This window comes from Scomber japonicus, chromosome 1 (assembly GCF_027409825.1).
Source record: "Scomber japonicus isolate fScoJap1 chromosome 1, fScoJap1.pri, whole genome shotgun sequence".
NCBI classification, from domain to species: domain Eukaryota; kingdom Metazoa; phylum Chordata; class Actinopteri; order Scombriformes; family Scombridae; genus Scomber; species Scomber japonicus.
Window position 1 is genome coordinate 30,164,664 of NC_070578.1, and position 21,781 is coordinate 30,186,444.

The following is a 21,781-nucleotide window of genomic DNA, read 5'->3' on the forward strand; positions in this document are numbered from 1 at the left end:
TAATAACACACATCTTACACAGTACAGTACATCCATCAGCTAACCTTAAATAACTCCCATCACGGGCAGTAATGTCGGATTAATTCCTTATAATCCACCCGTCGACCTTTGACCTCTGCTAATAGACATTACTATTCAGCACAGTTCAACGTGGAGTGGGTGTTTGGCTCTTCTCAGTGTTTTCAGCTCCCGGCTATTACCATGAGAAAGGCACAAAGCCCGAGGATCTGTGTGTGTGTGGTAAACTATCTGGCTCTGGTTTTAGGAGGAGAATGGAGATGAAATAGAGGCCTTTCATGATTTTAAATGGTATTTTTTCGCAGTGTTAGTTTTCACTCTTTCAGTCCGAAGCCTCCCTCCCCCCTTTTTTAAAATTCAGTCAACAAAAAAGCATGTTTTTTTTAAAGAGAGTGACCCAAGGAAAAGCTTGAGGTGAGCTGTGTTGAGGCAACAGACGTGACATTTACACAGACCTGAGTGATGATTTCATAACATTTCCATTTTATTCCTCTGTGCAGGCAGATACTAAATACCTAGATATACAAAGCAAGGGGTGGATACGCATGGCAGCATAGCTCTAAGCTCTGTTTTAATGTGATCTCAAAAGACATGCAGTACCTTTTGTTTAGTCTAAATTTGTATTCTGGTGTAGGTTAAAGACATAGTTATCATTCATTACAGATTGTATCATCACCCTGAAACCTTTTTAAGATCATTAACATAAATCACATTAGTCAAACAGCAGCGTTTGATTGACAGCATCTAAAGGCTTTATATTTTTTTTTTTTTCCTTTTTTAATTATAACATTTTCTAAACTGTGTGCTACTTCATACACAATGCCTGGGAGGTAGACTAACTCTCTCTTTCCTGGTTGGGTGACTAATAATTAAGAAAAATACCTCTGCATTTTCCGAGTGGGAGAGGCGAGGGGGAATTCAAAAGGAAAGGAAACTTGCTTTTAGTATTTGAACACACAGTAACTGAATCCCATCCAGAGAAAACAAATCAGCTGGAGAAAAACGGTGTCTCCTTCCACTCCTTGTGCAATGTGAATGAAGCGATTAGCGATTGCGATATAATAAACAAAATGGTATCATGAGTGTGTTATTATTAATGATTTTGAGAATCTAACTTACCAATAGTGAGCTGAAGTTTATGTTCTTTGATTAAGCTCCACCGCTTTCATAATGTTAGTCCTGATGCTCCTCACACATGCAGCCAATGCCTCTTTTAAACCCAAGGCTTTGTTGTCGCCGGTGTGATTCTCAGGTCCGGATCATTTTCTGAAATCCCTTTTTGCAAACTGAGCAGAGGTACCATAAGTATGTTATGGAGTCGGTTTGTGTTTTGTTTTGTTTACAAGCCTCAGCCTTGTTGTCTCTTTATTAGTTAGCGCTTTCACTCGATGCATTCATATTTTGTTGTTTGCGGTTTTACATAGAGACTTTCATTTGAGATGTTTCACAGAGCACCTCTTTCTGCTCGATGGCGCAAAGCTTAAACCGAAAATATCGCCAGGTCGCGGTTCTTTTTGGGTGGTCTGCACACCGGCAAGTCATGTGACCATGGACTGCACACGCTTCACTGACTACATAGAGACTGACAGCATCTGAAAAGTCTCTCCACTCATGGTGCATAGATGACCAAACGTTTTCACACACATTTAAATTGAATTCAATTTAAATTTCTCTTTTGCCATTAAAAGTGTCTTTTGCAGTTGTATAACTGCACAGGCAGACATCGCGATTGCGATTAGACTGATCGTGCAGCACTACTTTCAGTGTAGGTGATGGGACGCAGAAATCCACAAATGCATTTAAAAGTTTATCTCAAGCTTATATGAGGCTTCAGCAGTCAGAGTTAAGTCATATCAAGTGTATATCTGGCACATTTACAGTCTTTTTAGCATCAAATTCCCTCTGTGTGTTTCTCAGTTGAGCTGCAGTGGAAGTATAGTAACATAAAGAGAGACTTTGGCTCTAAAAAGACTGTAACATTAACAATATCTATATCTACCAAATTTGATTCAATTGGACGACTGAAGCTTCATATTAGCTTCAGATAAACTTACAAACTGCACTGAAGGAGGACTGTGGATTTTGGCCTCCATCACTTACATTGTAAGAGCATTATGAAGAGACCTTCTAGTGTCCAGTATAAACAGGAGGACTGATTACAGCACATATCAGCATTCATTTGAGTAACTGACTGTTGTTTTTAGGACAGTTTAGAAAGAATTGTGAACCATTCCTTTACGGGAATACTAGTTTCTATTTTCTTTTATTGAACTGTATTCTCTAATCAGGCCTACCTATCAAATATTTACAAGAGGTTATTTCAGGTTAGGAATGCTAACTATGCGAGCCATTTAAGGAAGCTGGAAAACAAAAATGTATTGACCAGGACTTGCCGAGACATGCCGAGATATTCCCTAAAACACATCTGTGGGTTGAAGTCAGGACTTCTGCAGGGTTTGTCTCAGGGCTAGAAAATATTTTTCTGTTAGCAGTGAACAATGGTAAGGCTTCTTATGACAAGCATTGTCATGTATAATAACCATAAATACACCCCTAATGGGAAAAAACAAGGTTTAATTTTTATGTTTGACTGAAAACAAACTATGACAATAGTCTTTCTTTTTATTCCTCCTTTGGCATAAAGTGCACAAAAATGAGGTCATGTTTCATCATCCTTATTTTTGTTTATAAATAATATAAATAATAGTTTTTCTGAAAGATTTTGGTGAAATTTTAAAATAATAGAATCACTTTGTTCTCTTATTGAAAATCAAATTGGCTTATGACAAGCAGATCCTTATCTAAATGTAAACTAACACTTGGATGAGAGCCCTCAGGAAGATAAAAATCAAAAGGCTGAATCTGCTTAGACTAACATTTCACAAACACCTTAGCTCCACAAATCCCAGTTTCCCACAACAAATATAAAAGAAATATTAAAGTGTCGGCGGAAATGTTCAGTGATGTCTCCCATATAATAAAGCACTTTGAAAAGACCTTTTAATACACCCTCTCACATCTAAAGACAACGTATCATAAGTCACAAGGTCATTATTTCTTATTAAGACTATAACTAGTTTCCTTTTTAGATTAATTCCCATCCTGCTGCTGGTGGAAATAAATAAGAAAAACACTGTTAAACAATGGAGCAGTAAACAGAAGCAGCTTTTAGCCAAAGCTGCTCTGATTTGTGCTGAAAAATCAGGGCTGCAGCAGTTTCAGTCCACTTTTTTCGTCCTTCTTCAGTCTAACATGGTAAAAATGGGAGAACACATTAAAGAGGCTCTCTCTTTTCACTCTACAACACCACCAATTTCCCCCACCATGTTTGCAGCTTCCTGTTTGGTGTTGGCGACCTGTCACCTATCTAGTGGTAACAATGCTCACATCATTGAATGTCACTATTTGAATGAGCCAAGACAAAAAACTTCTGATATATGAAATATGTTTGATTTAATCGGAATATCAAGACAAGAAAAGGACTGACTTCAGACAGTTCAGACTGAGGTTTATGACCACTTTAAACCTAACAATCCAGATGACAGGAACGCTCCTCAACTCCAGTAAAACTCATGATATAATTCCAACATTAGAAAGTCGTCTGGTGTAACTCCGACGTCACTCAGCCTTATGACTGCTTGTATGTAAGACAGAAGCAGACAGGAGAGTTTCTGCATGACGAAAAAAGAAGGAAACTTGATTTCCTGGTTAGTTTAGAGATTAGTCGGCGCTGTCGTCAATGCTTGTTGTCTGTCAAACGAAGTCCGCTGGTTGTTTGTGTCCAAACGACAGTAAAAGCACTCCACTGAGTCATAGGGACTGTTTGTCAATCATCAGATGAAATCCTAAGAGCTTTTGTTACATTCTGCTCAAAGGAACATGAAAAAGCAGCTCTGATGTAAAAATGTTTGGTATTGACTCCCTCGGGGCTGCGACTGTATGGATTTGATCTTATTGCAGAGAAACAGCAGCATACGCCTACATGATAGTGGTTTACTGACCCCCGCCCCCGCGTTCCTACACCAGTCTTTGTAAATATAAGTCTTGGGTAGTGGAATTTATTGTAATAGAGCAGATGTCAGGGAAGAAGATTGACAGGAGAGCTGGTGGACCAGGGTTAGCCTTTAGCTTAGCTTAGATGCTTCCTTAAGCGCTGCTTTAAGTTGCAACGTTTTCATCCGCCTGATGAAGTTCGTATAGACCAAAACGTTAAACAAACAACAGTGAGCGAGCAAGACGATGGGGAGGAGCTTTTTTCCCCCTTTTTCTTTTTTTAATTGCACTTTCCTCCTACACACCTGTCACTACACAGGTGTGCAGAGATTCCTTTCTTTAGCTTATAGTGAGGTTGAAATGAAAGTTATTTATTTAGTGCCACACCCCAAACAGACTGCTGGCATTTGGGTTAATCATCAAAGACATGTTGGAGAGCAGCACTCCCTGTCACACCAGCTGCCAGCACTGATCTCTGATCGCTGGCCAAACATGAATACACATCTAATTATGGTCAGCCGTCATTGGTGCTGGTTACATAGATGAAGATTTTTGATGGATTGTACCATTAATAATATATCAGTGTCAGTGAAATTATTGGGTGAAGATGCACCTCCAGATGATGCAGTTTCTCCTCACACTGATATATTTGTTACCAATGTGATGTGTCCGTCTTTGTGCAAATGTTAGAGTAAAACTTTGGTAAGATCTCGTTGAAGGTTTGAACATGACAGGACAACAGAAAAAAAGACATGTAAAGGATTGGGTTTTATTTATATGTAATCATTTGGGAGTAGTCTGGTTGTAATTCTTATCTAATAAAAGAGAAAAAGAAAACTTGAATATGTCTAAAGCTGATTTAATCTGCCTTTTTTGGTGATGCTTTGTCACAATGCTTCTTTCATTGCATGACATTTGATAGAGGGATAATTATGTATGATGTTTACATTAAAAATGCAAATCATTCAAATAATACCATTTATTATTATAATCACATTAACTTGATAATAAACGGGTTATGTTTCCATGGACCTACCTTACTCACGTTTCTGCCTTGACTACATTATGATTATGATATTATGATATTATTGTGCACACTAGCTCTGTATCCAATAAGGATTGAATGTCTTGCTCAGGTGCAAATAAAGGTGGGTCCTTTGAACCCGGGTCCTCCAAGTGAAGTACGGTCTCTATAGCTGCTCAGTTTTTTCTCCATGACTATCCACTTAAATTATAACTTACTTTTGGTGGCCATTTTTAATTTCCATTAAAGTGTATGTTGACATTTTTACCTGTCGGTATATACATAGTTGTAATTTTCAAAGCAGAAGACATTTTGTAAAAGTCTGACTTGCAAGACTTGTTTTAATATCTTCCGTATAATACTTCCTGTTAGGATTCATAGCATACCTCTCTACCAGGTGAAGAGTCAATCTAAGCTCAAAAAGCTTGTAGTTTTTCTAAATGTATGAAAGGAAAATATTTTGAAAAGTGAGAATTATATTGTTGTGAAGCAGAAATCAATTAGAATCTATGGCCATAAAACAAATGACTTCAAACACCATGATAGTCGTTTTGGGGAGTTTGCTGAAGCTCGTTCCTTCACTCAGTGCTTTAAAAGCATGTTTTGCAAGCAGCTGCTAATGGTAACATTGATTGTCTGACTGCCTCTGGTTGATTGAACTGCCAGTTACATTAATGTCAGCATGAATACTTCCTTGAGTTCAGCTCGGCTCAGTTTTATTTATCATTTCCACACAGACGCATGTTTACATGAATGGAAGCAAAATGTCATTCCTGAGGTACCGCAGTTCAGCATCGAAACTGACATCAGGACTTAACCCTTACTGTACTGTTCATATTGTACACCCTCGGTCTAAAAGCCCCCTCAATGAAAGTGTCTTTACCGAATAACATGGCAATAATTATTTAAGTGTATTTCATTGAAACTGAAAATTACAAGAACTTTTTGGATCTGTGGGGTTTATTGTATAACCATCAGAGCCATCAGTCTTCACTGCTACATCATAAAAAAAGAAATCCTCATAACTAAATTATAGATACAGGTCAAATTTGGGTCACTTTAGGAAAGAGTCATTATATTTCAGGGTGAAAGACATTTGGGGTGTTTTTTCACAGCTGTCAAATGTCAAAGGACCTAAAAACAGTGAATAGATGCAAGAAACTAAATATTAACATGAGTGCAAACACCACACAAGTCTTATGGTAACAGTGAACACTCTTATAGGTGTGTTGGCAGCTTGCTGAGTTGTAAAACATCAAAATGCTACACACACAAGAGACAGCTGCGTCTTCTTGCTCCACCTTGTCTTCAGTAAATGAGAAGTGAAGTTACTATCAGTACGTTTTATGGTCCTGAGCGTCACTCTGTCAGCAAGTTGACAGACCTCCGTGTTTATCTGCTATTTATGTTGTTTTAGTTATGACAACTTCTACATTTGATCTCAACCTTGAATCGTGGGGTTTTTGTACTAAAGTTTAGGCTAGTCTGTATTATTCAGTCTGGTTTATATACCATTTGAAAGACAAACCAAAGGGTGATCCTAGCACCCAGTCATTTAGCTTTGGTGACAGGTTAAACAGTGGCGTAATGAGAAGCTTCCCTTAGGCAAGGACACACCACAGTGTAATGAAAGGGCTAAATCAAGGATAAAGCATTCATACAGGTATTTGTCGACTCCCCCTGTTTGGACGGCCATTGATTGTGTTACAGCTTCTGGCGGCATAATGTGACTCACAGGTTTAACGGCAACATGACTACTTATTAAATCTGCATCAGACAACAACACTGATGTTTCTGCTGCAGCTCAGGGCACAACAGGCCTCACAGTATCAGCTGAAGTGTGTCAGGCGTCTCATTCATGTGGTGTATCTCCACCTCTCTCTTTTCAGATTGTGTTATCCTCCACTTTTCATGACTCAGGATTTTGGACCTAAAACTCCCTTTTTATTTGTAAGAGGAGCTTTCTGCATATTTCCTTGCTCCTTTGTGCTCCTCACCCTGTTCTTTTCTCCTCTCCCACAGTGGGCTTGCACATTGTGGATGAAATTTAAGAGCCTCCCCCGCCCTTGAAGGGTGTTATTTTACAAAACAGAGAGCAGGGCTCGGGCGTGTTGATGTAGGTGGACAAGAGGAGCCAGATGGAGGTGGACTCTATTGTTGAAACGCAGAAAAATCTCTGAATTCAAGGTTGTTTTTTAACAAAAGGAAAGCGTGGTTTCAAGCTTATGGCAGTGATCACTATCATGCTTTTTGTTGTCTTCTCATTTAGTGATAAGATTATGAAGTTGCTGAAATTGTCTGCTGATAAGATAAATGCAGTTTGCAAAAAAAAAGTGTCATCAAATGATAAAGTGTTGAAATGATGACAATGTCAAACTGGTTTAGTAGAAGTTCTGCAAAGTCAGAAATACTATCTCTTGGTTTGCTGCAATTTTATAAGAAAAGTGTGTTTGACGTCCATAATCACATTAATAATCAGGACTGTGACTAACAATTATTTTAATTGTTGCTTAATATATGTTAATCTATAAAATGTCAGAACCTGTTTTACAGTAATAGCTGGAGAAATAGAAATGCTCTGACAAAATGTAATAATCCTCAATATTTCATCAGTTACAGGTCCAGATAGGACGGTGTCTGGGTCCAGATCTGGACCGTGGTCCACCTATTAGTGACCTCTGACATAGACAAACAAATCAAAACCCCCATATAAACTTGATCAATGACACCTGATCAAGTTTGTCATGTGTAATAAAAAACAAAAGAATCATGAAAGCTACTGGATGTAGCTCTCTGTGCCATTAGCCATAATTCTCCTAAAGGGTGGCTTGCTCCTGTGTTGACTTTCTTTCAGACTCTCAAACTCTTTGATTCATGAAAAAATCTATTTTTTTTTTCTACAACAGTAGGAAGCTGTCAGAGGTTGCTCCCCATACCTCAATCTGAATCTCCGGAAGCTGTTCAACAGAAGCTGTTTTTCCATCAAAGAGAGTTAGTTGCAGGTTTTTAGTTGTTGTGTTATAAAGTTATAACCGCCATTAAGAAGGTTACGCAGCAGTCTCCTCTAATTAAACCCCACACAGCTGGCCCCCCGACCGTAGAGCACTTTGCTGTGTTATATAATATATTTTATATTTTGGCGCCTACTGAAGCGTTACAGCAATGATTTCAGCTATGCATTGGTGTAGCTCTATATGAAGAATTCAAAGAGTACAGGAAATTAAAACCAGTGTACCGCCCAACATTACAGTATAATCTAGCAATGTAAGAAGCTACAGTAGATGAGGTCATATGTAGGACGCCACAAATGTCTGATGCAGAAACAAAACCTTATCTTTTGAGAGGTTGTTCAAAACTGAGATTTTAAACATGGATATTGTGAACATGTACATCTCTTGGCTCACTGCAGAGTCACAAACCTGAGACAGCTTTCACATCATCAGAAAAATTGAGCCAGTTTGTCTAACACTGTAACATTACAGAAAGACGAGAAGTTTGTTGATTTATAAAGTAAGTATTACCATGTGGGAACTTGTATGTTTGCAGCCTCCTAAACCTTATCAAGAAGGAACCTCCTTCAGCAAGTTTTGGCTCCGATGTGAGGACACCCAGCAGGCATTCTTACCGCTCTGCCGCTGGGGGTGAGAGGGTTTTTTTATTTTTTTATTTTAAAAAATCCTCTTTTCCTCCCTGCCTCTTCTTCAAAGTGTGCATATAATTTGCTTTCCTGAATTTGGGTTGGTTTAGACCGAATCTTTAATTTGAGACTGTTAAAATCTTCTCTGACAAGCGCCTGTCAGACTAAATTACTGGTCCGCTTTCTGCGCTGTCAGGAAGATATTCGGTCCACACAATGGAGCAAAGACTGCTGTCACACACGAACACAGGAGATCAAACAGTAGCCAATTTTATAATTCAAAACACATTTTTCCCATTCATTCAGAACAGTGAACTGCACAGTGTCAAAATTGCTTTGTTGCATCTGACTTCACAGAAGATTTCATATAGGAACTGACGTTACCCAGTATAATTCATCCAGACACATTGTCCTTTTTATACAGTTTTTCCACATATATACTGATTAACTTGTGTAGAAATGTAGAGAGGCTCAATTTTAATCTGTGCGCTCAGGCGAGCTTTAAAGTGAAAAGGCAGCTGTCAAGCTTCAAGTAAAGTGAAGTCTTACCCCTTTTAGGAGCCTTTCTTGCAAAGATGGTTAACCCTTATATTATATTCTTATATTCTGACTCATAATTAAGTCTCTACACCAATTCACATTCATAAGTGGAAAAAAGACATTCACACTCACTATTTTCTGGTCCACGAGAACATTTTATAGAATATGATGAATACAACAACATGTATGAATGCTGATTTTTGATGATTTTATTTACATTTTTGTACACTGTCGGTCACATTAGGAAAAGTGTGGCTAAAAGAAACGTATATAGGATGTTTTCAGAGCTCTCAAATGTAAAAAAATGATCAAATTTGACCCTGAACTGTATGTAAAGGTTAATATCTTGGTATGAATAATATTTTGAAGCCCTGCTCGTGGCCCCATAGAGGCTGTTATGTTAAACAAAGCCCACATAAACAGAAAAGCTGTGTTGTCGTCTACATTGTGTGTTTATATCTTGTAAGGTTTCATGAATGCAAAGTTGACCTTTTGGCCTGATTATGAAGCAAGAGAAGTTCTCATGCAGCCATGCAGCGTCCAAAATGGAAATTGTTTATTGTGTCTAAAATGTCACTGTAATCTGCCTGTTTCATTGTTTTTTGGGTGCAAGTGGATATTTTGGCCATATGGTGGCTCAAGGGAAAACTGAGGGGTCAGCGAGGTCATCGGGGGAACATGAACACTGATATTAAATTTCATGGCAATCTGGATAGTAGTCATTGATATGTTGTTTCAACTAAAGAACCAACTGAGGAATATTTTCCTTTTTAATACTTTAGTCTTTGCTGCATTTGTCCACATAGACATTTTACTTATATTCACTGTAGGAGGCAAAACTCTCAGACAGGATCAGCGGAAGTTTGTTTTAGGCTGGATGTGCTGTTGGCTGCAGAGTAAGGGGGGGTAGCGTGACGGCCCTGTTTTTTTAGGATTAACGTCTGGCTCCACGGGGGTAGCCATGAGGTCATCACAGCAGTGATACCCCGCCTGTGTTCCCGAGCCGCGCCTGAGATGTCCTGCATTAAGCGGAGACCCACCGGGGAGCGTGTGTGTGTGTGAGTGAGTGTCTTTGTGTGTGTGTCTGTGTGTGTGTGTTTGTGTGTGTGTGTGTGTTTGTATCTTGATTGTTTGTCACTTGTGATTAAGGCGACCGTGTGTTCAGCAGACTGTGTGTGTGTGTGTGATGGAGAGATATGGGGAGGTTGGCATGTGAGATAGGCTTATTGACTGATTTTTTTGGGTGAGCTGCAGCTGACATCAGCTTACACACACACACACACACACACACACAGACCTGCACCCACATATGTACAGTCAGGCATGCTGAGCAACAGGAACACAAAGATTTTGCTGATGAGAGACAAACTGCTGTGAAATGGCTCAGACTAAGCCTCCATCAAGCTGTGCACCGTGTGTGTTTTTCTGTCTCTGGCAGATTAGACGAGTGTCTCTGTTTCATCTGAAACATGAAGTCAGTAAAACTTTCAGGCAGTTCTGATACTATTTGTAAAAGTCATAGATGTTTCTGATGTACAAAAAAAGAGACGGCATGAGAAAGGAAGTGGTCAGTTAAGCTATGATGAAGTGGCCCAATCTGTGTTACACTCTATTTTGTCTTTCCAGGGCTTAAATATGACATCTGGAACTGACAGTTTAAGTATTATATTTATGTATGTCAGTCTTTTTCTGTCTAGGCTTTGTTGGTATATTTATTTACGTATTGACGAGAAACACAAAATGCAGTGTAGATCACTAACTTTGATGTTTTTTTTTTCTGATTCATTAGAGCTTTTCTAAAGGGACCATATACAGTATATATTGGCCTGAAAGCTTTTGGATTGGTGGGTGGAGACTTTTCCGTGAAGACCTGCTTACTCAAAGCTTGCTGATAGTAGTTGGAGCCACTTGACTTGCTGAAAGGGGGGCAAGCTCCTACCTGTTTGTACTCACCTGATCTTTATTTGGCATCATGGGAGTCGTCTGTTATCAGGAATTTTATTACTTCCTTTTTCTCTCAACAGCAGCTCAAATGACATTTTATAATATCATTTATTTCATTAAGTATTTTTATTTGAAATTAATGTCTTTACATCATTATAGTCCACTCATTAGATGTCTATATATGATTTAGGACATGTGATTGTATGGAAAACATCCTAGATTTGTTTGGAACGCAGCGTCTTGTATAACTTGTGGTTAAGTGATTTTTTTATAATAACCACACAGCATATGAAAGGTTTTTTTATGTATTGAGCAAGCTTTATTTTATCCATTCCATTGTGTCTTGTGTTAAGTATAAACATTTTTTCCAAGTCTCAGCCTTTTTGACGTACCCTCCAGTCGCATTCCTCGCCGTGCCCGTGCGTGTGTGACGACGTGTAACTGCTGGCCAAACAAGCTGCATCACAAGAGTTTGTGCCCAAGCACTGGCATGCCTGGAGAGTTCCTCGATTAACCAAATACGGTCATGGAAGACTGTAAAGAGACTCCTGTAGTGTTTTCCCTTAGATTGCCTCATCATTTTCTTGAGGTGAGATCAAATCGGCACAGCCTTCGTTCTTCTTAACGTTCCCCTCAATAAGTTCGACTGTCACGAGTATAAACATGGGCGCTAAATGCTCCAGTTTATCTGTCTGCATCTCTGTTTCTCCTTCTTCCTCAGTGTATATTCATTTATGGTTTATCACACGTGCCTCTTAGATTGAATTTAATTTATAATCACACGTGCCTTTTATATTGAATTTCATTTATTGAGATCCCCATTCACTTCATCATAACATGGCCTACATCTCTCTATGGGTATATTGTAATGGAAAACATGCACAGAGGTGAACTCGTGGCACTGAAAATGCTAATTTTAACGTGTTTTGAAATCTAATAGTCCTTTAAGATCACTACCTCATTCATCTACTTCAGCGATCCTGCATTAGTGACCTAAATAGTTCCTGACTAGCTGATTGGAAATCATTTTGTAGCCCCTGCAGCTCTCGGTCTGCACTATTCTTGTTTTTTTATCTTCACATCATCAGCTGGAATAATATCAGCCATACCAGCAGCCATCTACAGCCAAAGCCAATAACTGCTTGTTTTTAATTCTCCTGCTGGGGGACATTGTTATTTCAGCGATGGCCATTAAAATGTGTCAGCGAAGCTGCTGACATTTTACAGGCAAACGGGTACTTTAGCTGTACAACCGGAGCCTAATAACAATGCATCGTTGTGAAATGGATTTAGTTGCTTTTAATTCAGTGGCAACAGATTTTCTCACAAAACTTAATCTTTCTAATATTCTGGAAGACATTTTGTTTGTTTACTCCATTTAGATCCATTTTTTTCTTGTTGACCTTCACAAGAAAGTGGTGATTTTTGGAAGTGGTCAGCGGCCCTGACCCCGTGTCCTTTGGGGGTATCTACAGATACTCAGTCCAAACCTATACATTGATTACATTTAAATATAAGTATATATACAGTATACTCCGAAATTAACACTCGACAAGCACCATGTGCGGGTAGATTTTCAGTTTGGCGAGTGAAGGCTGTCTTCCACACTGGCAGGTAAATGTTTGGACCAAAATAGTTGTGTAATAAAATATCTGGCATGATGACTCGAGATGACTCATGTTATTCCATCAAGTGGAATTCCAATGTTTGATCTGTCACTCATATAACTATTAAAGTTGAGTGATGCTCCGTGTTTATATATCCTGCTCCCGCCTGTTTCACACATGCACGCACGCACGCATGCACGCACATACACACACACACACACACACACTGTACTACACCAAAGTCCACACATTAGATAGATAGATAGATAGATAGATAGATAGATAGATAGATAGATAGATAGATAGATAGAGGATGAAAGGGAAGCTCTCTCTCTCTGTTTCTCTGTCTGTCTGTCTCTCTCTCTCTGTCTCTCTCCTCTCTCTTTAACACCAAGCACAACGGATTAGTTGCTCTCTTCATTTAGATCAATGGTTGTTAATGTTCTGAAACTGGAAGCTCATCTTCTTATAGTAGGATACATGTGATCTTAGTCTGTGCATTACAATGTCGTGTCCTCTCAGTGATGTCTCTTTTTATAATCTTAATCATTTTGACTTCAGAAACATGCAGAGTTTCTTTTTTAAAATAATCTATGAAATGTGTCACCTTTGTAGCTCCCTTTGAAGACATGTAGTAATTGCTCACTAGTCTTCAATAAGCCCTAAAGGTCTGATAAAACACATGATGGTTATAGCCCTCTAAATCCATTTGGGATAAAGGCAGTAGAGATAAGAAAGTATCACACTGGGAAAGGTTTTGTTCAGAATCAACAATTTGTGGTTTGTCATATATTTACAACTGATAGCAGTCCAGATTGACACGTCTCTCATGAATGACGGCCACCATGTCTCTGGGAAACCTCGCTGTACTCACTCGGGACAACTGTCCTCAGTGGGGAGTTGGCAGGGGCAAAGTTCACATGGTTTGGGCAACTGGAAAGCTGATCTCTCAGCCTGGCAGCGGGTGTCGGAAGTAGGAGAAAATAGCAAGGAAAAGAATTGCCCCCTGGGTCATAAGTCATCTAAAATGGTTTGACCCAGCAGCTGGACAGACTGGTCTCCATGTTTAAGCTGTTCGTTATACAAGTGAGGATTTATTAAAACAGGCCAAAAAAGGAAAAAAAAAAAGAGAAAAAAAAGCAGTGCTGCACTTTAGCAGAACGTGTTCCTGTGCTGTCAACAGGCCCGGCCTCGACTGTGGAATTGTAAAACAGACCTTTGTTATCGGTCATTATCAGGTTGTGAGGGCAGCCTGCTTTTGGCAGATTTACACACTGCATGATTTTATTGTATTTTCTTTAGAATTGACCTCGCAAAATGGGATATTTGTATTTATTTTAGGTCAGTTTGTACATTTAGTTTTTACTTTGAGGTCCAGAAAGTGATCAAAAAATATTATTATAGGCACTTGTATATCACTCAGGTCTTGTATAATTACATGATAGATACTGATTGTAACCTGTAGTTTTTATTATTTCAATATAGACAATGTTCTTGTTATCAAAAGCTACATTTCAGTCAACTTATACAATGTGGCTCTTTTTATGGACTGGAAATTAATAATAATAATAAATGAATTGCTGCTAGACCTTGAAGTCCACTTTGTACAACACTGTTACGGAGGACGTGAGGCTACTTTCTGTCATTGCTGTAATCATCCATCATCTAATATTAAATATTGTATGAATGCAGCCATTATACCCAGCACGTTTTCCCATTACTGAAACAATATTGTGACTTTTTATTTTTGTCAATCACCTACTGATTGGTTCTCCTGTCAGCCTCTGTAAAACCATACATGCTCCTACAAACCTCCACAATTATGTAATTACCTCTGATACAAAGACCTGGAATGTGCCTCGAAATTTAAAACATACACATTGTTGGTTTGTGGTGTACGCGACTCAATTTCTTCCTCGGACTCTTTACAGAATGCACCGGCAATGAAACATATTTTTAAAGACAAGAGAAAGGAGTAGGCAAGTGGAAAACGACACACGTGCTGTACAGTTTTAACTAATAGCACGTAACATGTCTTTGCCTGCTTTTAGTTGCCACCTTCTTGTGTGTTTTCTGTAGGTTTCAGCTCCCTCTACAGCATTGAACTATAATGGCAACTTCATCAGGGACAAGAGTGCAGTTTGAAAAAAAAAAAAAAAAAAGAACACATTGATTGTGACTATCACTAAAAGGCCACACACAGCCACAGGGATAAGGGTTCACAGGTTGGTTTGCGGGCCATGCTGACCTCTTACATCATATTTTACTTTTTTCCCTCATAAATATACAATTAACTTACAAATCATTATCATTTATACTGAAAATATGGATTCAACCCTCTAGCGACATGTATTAGTGTGACTTCTGAAGTATTAACAATGTAAAAAGACGAGGGACTCTCCTGAATAGAAAGAGTATTCACTCAAAAAGACCAATAATCACCCTTTTTGAGTGTCCCAGGATTCACACACAGGCTCTAACAGGCAGCTGATATTTTCCTGCTCACCACCAGAGGGCGTGTATGTCTGTCAGGCCTCCTTCATCCACTCCACTCTGCCCAGCAAGAGTGGTCCTGTGTTTAGCAGCTACCAAGATATGCAGAGAGTGCCTAATGTACATACCAAAAACAGGGTGCCTCTTTCCTCCAGACACCTGGTCTCAACCATCAGTGGGGGGCTTGTCCTCCTCCTAGAGGGTCTCTGACTCTGAAGCATCAATTTACCTGTCCCATATCACCAGACTGACTGCAAACATGCTGTGTCCTGTTACTTTCTCACCTCAACTTGTTGTTTTTACACATTTGTTCATCACACATATTCAGTCTCTTTCTCCCCTCTCCCCCTCCCCCACACCCTCTCTATCTCTTCCCTTGAGGGGTTTTACTTCCACTCAACATGCCCAGACAGTTGCACAGGCCACCACTTCATGCACAAGTCTGCGCTCACAGCTTAGAGGGGGTGAGATTGAGGAGGGTGGAGGGTGTAAACCTGCTACCCCTAACAGCAGTCCCCCAAAAACATCCCTGCTGGTTTATTGAAGGTGGCAGTGGGAAGTTTCAAGTACACGCTGATTTAATGTTAGCTGCCGTCAGCTCCTCAGCAGTTATTTTAGGACTGATTGACTCAGAAAACAGAAAAACATGTTGTTGTCTTTTTAAAAAGGGAATTGACCCTCTTTCTTTTGTGTTTACTCGTCTCTTAGAGGATAACCATTCAGGCCATCTTGGGTAGCAGCTGTGACTCAGATAATTTCTAGAGATTTCTGTGGCACTGTTGCTGGTATGTGAGCTTGCTCCAATGACTCTCATTAACGCTGATGCAGCTAGAGTTTTGGCTTTTCACTGCCAGGTTATATTGCACCAATAAATCAACTTGTCACTGAGATATTCAAACTGCATGCAGTTGCTATGCTAATGTCACCAACAGGTATCTCTGAGGATAGGATATAAAAATATAAACTGGTGATTGGTGCCCTGTTTGGGCCTGTTCACAAGCCAGAGGCAATGATTTTCTGCTTGGTGTTGAAATGAGATCGGGGTCTTCAAAACATCTCTTCTTTTACCTGCAGTTTGTTTGAACTAGTTTAAGTCAGATTGTGTTTATTTTTCCCAGTATTTGGCATGTTTAGTTACTGCTGAATAAGTCATACAGTACATTATAAATAAACCTGGACATTCAGTTGAGCTGTTAGTTGGAAAAAGTTTAATCCTTTTAAAGCAGATCATTATTATTATTATTATTATCATTATTATTATTATTATTATTATCATTATTATTATTATTATTATTAACACTATTTCAGTTGTAAAGACAACTTATGGATGTCATGATGTCTTCACTCTGGTATATTGTATGGGTGTTGTAGTCATTTATCAATTAAAAAAATATTACTTTTTTTCTGACCCTATCTGAACTACAGTGACACTAATCTAGTTTATTAGATGTTTTCTTTACGTTTTGTTTTTTTTAACAGGAAATAATATTGTAATATGAGCACTGATGATTATGTCGTACACACGCAGTAACGGTACTCTGTCAGGTTCTACGTCTGTTGTTATTACTATGATCTGATTGCTGTATAAAATGGCAAGATGCAACCAAGTTTAGACATTAATGGCTTACTTTGTGATTTGTAATATCATAAATCTGGATTGAGTAGTTGGTATGCATCCTGTGCTGTTGTTAAAACAGCCATATTCAGAGTATTGAGATACTTTGGTCAGAAAACGTCATTTGTTTCTTTTGGGTCCTTAATGAAGCCCCTCAGTTCAGCCACATTTCCAGAAGCTGTACCTCGGCAGACTTCGAGCAGTTTGAGAGGCGATGAAACAACATATTCAGATTTCAATTATTTTTCTCATTCTTTACTCAAAATAAAACTTCTTGAGTTTTCATCCATACATGTTTGAATCCCAGTTAGTTTAGAAATATTTAAATGTACAACACAAACAGTCTTAGAAACAAAAGCTACAGAACAGACAGCTGTCAGTGGACGTGTGAACAATCAACAGTATAGAAATGACAAAAAAAACATATGTCCCATTGAAACATCCTTTCATCCTTCATTTGAAGTACCAAATGAAAGAGGTTGTAAGTACGGTAAAAGCTCTGCTCTTCCAAATATATGTGTCCCATAAAATGTCAAAGATGGACATTTCATGACATAATGTCTCTTCAAAGATGTCTCCTACGACTACTACAGTATCATCGCTACTGTCATAATCTTATGAAACCATATCAGTAACTGCAGTCTGGCACTGGACACCAGTGTCGTTTAACGTATTGGCATATAGCTTTATGTTTTGGTCTTGGCCTCGGTCTGTTATCAGATGACAAGTTGGATATTTCCTGCCGGTGATTTCATCTGTCAGGACATCAGAGACCCATCAGTCTGGCCAGGGGCTGAGAGAAGCAGGAAACGTAGGTGTTGGAAAGAATTACAGCTTGTAGAAAGTGATGGAAAAACAAAACTGAAGATGACAGGAGCCTGTCTTTGAAATATTACCAGACAGTAAACATTATGTGTGTAGACAGGTAAAGGACTCACTTAGCTCAAAGTGTCAGGTGATGTTTTGTTCCTAAGGTCACCGTCTTAAAATAGAAAGTTTAGGTAACATGTTTCGTTTGTTGCACGCAACCAGGGCTGAATATATCTTTCATTTCAGCATCAGCATGACAGCATGACTCCTCAGACATTACATCACCAAGGATGCAGTGTTGACTACACTACTGTCGGCGCCTGATGGAAAATGATTAAAAACAGTCTAGTTTTGGATCAAAGTTCAATCTTGATTGAGAAATACTGGTTTGATGAAATAATGACAACACAAGTGAATTTATGACTTTGTCATTAATCCCCATGACACTCGAGGAAACTCCCAATCTCCTGATGAAGACCATGTGTCTGACGTGATTGAAAGGGGTTATAACCCAGCTCTCTTTGGGGAAAGGGAAGTAAAATAAACTCAGATTGAACTGGCAGTCAGTTTATTTATTGAAGTTTCACAATAATTGTAGGAAATATTAGAGATCCGCCTCGATACATGTTTAAAGACATCAATCATTTGTGTCTGAGAAATAAGTTCAATTACGTTGTTAAAAAAAATCAAAAACTCCTCCTGCCTCATTGAACAATGCAGAATCTATGAAAAATGAACTATACACAATATGTCTCCTCACCAAGAACATGCATTACATAAACATACAAATAAAATGAACAAGACACATTTGTGAGAATTTCATGATTAAAATAGGCAAGCTTCTCATGGAGAGGACCGGTGGACTGCCAAAACAAAGAACTAATGTCAGAAAAGGACTCTAACAGAATTTTCCCAAAGCTCCACCTCTCTAACAGAAAAAGTATCTAATCTAAGTGAACTTACTTATTTAAAACAAAATATAATAACCTTACAGTCAGCAGCCCGGAAGCTTATGAATAGTTTCCAATAAGCTTGAGTTGTTTGGATCCTGTGGACTCATTTATAAAGTATCTTAACACCATCTGTTCAGACAGGCATTTAGGTAGTTTTTGGTTTTTCATGTTTGAACTTGACACCTGTGTCTGTTCCCTTTGTACATTGTCTTCGTCTTTATCTCGACTTCATATGATTGTAGTTGGTTTTATTTATCTTGAATGTGAAGCACATTGTAACTGTTGTCTGTGAAAGGTGTAATAGGAATAAACTTTACTTATTTATTAATTTACGTACTCCTTAGTAACTTTGGTCTTGACATTTTGCTCACTGGTTTCATATGTATTACATTGATTAGGTGAGTGTTTAATGGGAATAGCATGGTCATAATCTTCTTATGACAATTTTAACAAATAAAATAAAACCGTATGTATTTGGTACAAAAAATCACATTAGATTAAATGTTGTTGAATTCAGCGTTTTACTTAAAAGTACAAAATATGTATATGGTTAAATGTGTTATCATTATTTCTTCCTGGTTACCGTCCAGAGCTTGAAAGTAAAAATGGGAGCTTCATTGACGTCATGATATGAAACTAGATATCATCATATGTTGCTCTTCTCATCTGTCCTGGTCTCAAAGGCTACGGTACAGTTGAGTAATTCAAGTTCACATGTTTTCACAACTCAGAGTATAAAGATTAATGGCCATCATGTTTACAAATGAAATGTTTTTCTTGTCACTCACACATAAATTGAACAAATATATATTTTTAAAAAGTCATCAATAATCAATATGACAAAGTGATCCTTGTTAAACCAATCATGGTATTTGATTGTGTCAATATCATCCAGCTCTCCTTGAAAGTGAGTGACCACTGCAGTGGCGACTCTTGCTTGCTAACAGCCCTATTATTAACTAGTGCATAAACAGATTCCCAAACAAATACACACACACACACAAGCACACCCATGAGAGATATTTACGTGAGTGATGTACAGTGTGCCGCGTGGCTAGGTGCCATTTTGGCGCCTTTGTCTCCATGCTAGAGCGAGCAGCTTTCGTAAGTTGACACCTACTTCTTCATATGACATTTCATGTGGAGGAGGTCTTTTTGCATGTTTGTGGATATCAGTGTTGCACTGTTAACGCCAGTCTGGCAGCGGACTGTAACGCGAGCCCCTAAGGAGCTGATTCAGTGTGTAAATTAAACGGGTCCCCCTCTAACCCTTCTTCAATGCATCACTCTTATTTACCTTTTTTTTGCTTGTTTGTTTGTGTTCTTGTAACATTTTACCTAATAAAAGCGAAAGTCATACTTTTACAGTGTTTGCCGTGTTGGTGTAAGTTGCGGTGGGGCTGCAGGCTCAGACAGCTGGTTGTAAAAAGGCTGACATCTAACCTTGCTACCGTGCAGCTAGGATCAGGGGGGCTTTGGAGCCACACCACCCTGTTTAGATGGATGGGTTAACAGCAGCCTTTGGCCCACCACTGTCCTGTGAGGGTCAGTGCCAAGACCATTTCAAATGTGCAAACCATAATCCCCCTCTGACATTAATATTTTCAGATGGAGGCAAGCGGGGTGCATGGCTGGGGGTGGCAATGTAAGCAAGGTCTCTCTAGCTGGCCTTGTTTCATGCTGGCAGTGGTGATAGACACTAAAGCCATTACTCATCATGCAGCTATGTCCAGAATGTATTCTTAGCCCCTGTCTTCCTATCAGTCACTACAGAAAGGTTGGAGGGTCAAAAAAAAGAGGTAACCAGTCTGCAGGGCTGTCTGCACTGCCGCTGTTTACCAGGGAGGGGGTGATATTTTAAACCTGGGAGAGCTCACATATTTACCCCACTGAGCCTGACTGACCTTGCCATTTGGTGGGGTGAAGACGCTTGAGACCACTGAGAGAGTGGGAAAGAGAGAGGAGCTCTTTAGTTCATCAAGTAGCTTTCAGCTTTTACAGACAGAAAACAGTCCAGAGACGAAGAGGAGTATCGAAACAGAAAGAAGACAGAACAGATGATTTGAAGTTAAAGGTGAGAGTAGAGGAGAAGACTCCTGGTGGAGGTGAGAGATAGCCAGGCTGAGCTGACTTTACCCCAGAGGAGGAGTTGCAGTTGCCGGCCAGGGCAGGTCCCAGGGCTGGCAGGGCTGGCCCTACTGCTTCTCCACCTCCATTCCTTCCTCCTCTTTCACTCCTCCTTCTCCTCCCTTAAACCATCAACTAAACTGCTGTGCAGTGATGAACTTACGGGCAGAGCCTGTGAGCAACACAGGAATGCTTAGAAAATCCTGCCAAATGAACTTCTCCTTAAGTGAGGAAAACTCCTGGTTGAGCCTTCCATAAGAGGACCTCCACTGCAACACAGACTGTCTCCCTATTGTCTTCTCATCCTTTTTTCTTTGCACTCACTGGTTGAGTGCACTGAGAGACTGAGGGCTCTTTTTATACACTTTGTTTTTCCTCTATTTTTGCTTTTGTAAACCGGAACACTGGCAACCTTTTCAGTAGCACGGTGCAAGGACCAGCTGCACTCACCCAAGATGAGCCGCTGGCTGAAATGCACCTCCATGCACTTTGTAGGTATTCATTGTTGGTCATTTCAGATTGTCACTAAAAACATTTTTTTGCGGGTAACTGTTTCTTATGTTCATCTGCTTTCACCTAAAAAATACATCAAACTGAAAACTGTGCTTCAACAAAGGGTTAATGTTGTGAAGGATTTCTGCTTAGTGCAGATGGATCAACTGGGAAAGCTATCAAGGCGGATCAATTTTGTAACTCATTGTTTGCTTCATAACTACAGTTTATTAGACATGTTGTCAAAGTCATGATGTGCTTATCATAATACCTTTTATGATTTAGTTACAGTCCATTACTGTTGTGTACATACGCAATACATAATTGCTTGTGGTTGAGGTTTTATTTTGTTTGCTTGTGTTCTTTGTTCATTTTTGATCTCCAGTTTGATGCCTGCCACTTAAAAATGCTTCCCAGAGGCTCCTTTTTAACAGTAGTCTGTTCCCATGCTTTATTTCCGTCACTCATGGGATGGGCAGAGTGAGGACTACAGCACAGAACATTCTTGGCACATTCTGCATTAACTTA

General features: G+C 39.2%; 1 protein-coding gene across 1 annotated transcript in view; it reads left to right on the forward strand.

Annotated features, from left to right (window-relative positions):
* The window catches only part of uacab (uveal autoantigen with coiled-coil domains and ankyrin repeats b), a 42,943-nt gene that overhangs the window by 2,765 nt on the left and 18,397 nt on the right, over positions 1-21,781 (forward strand). The window lies entirely within an intron of this gene.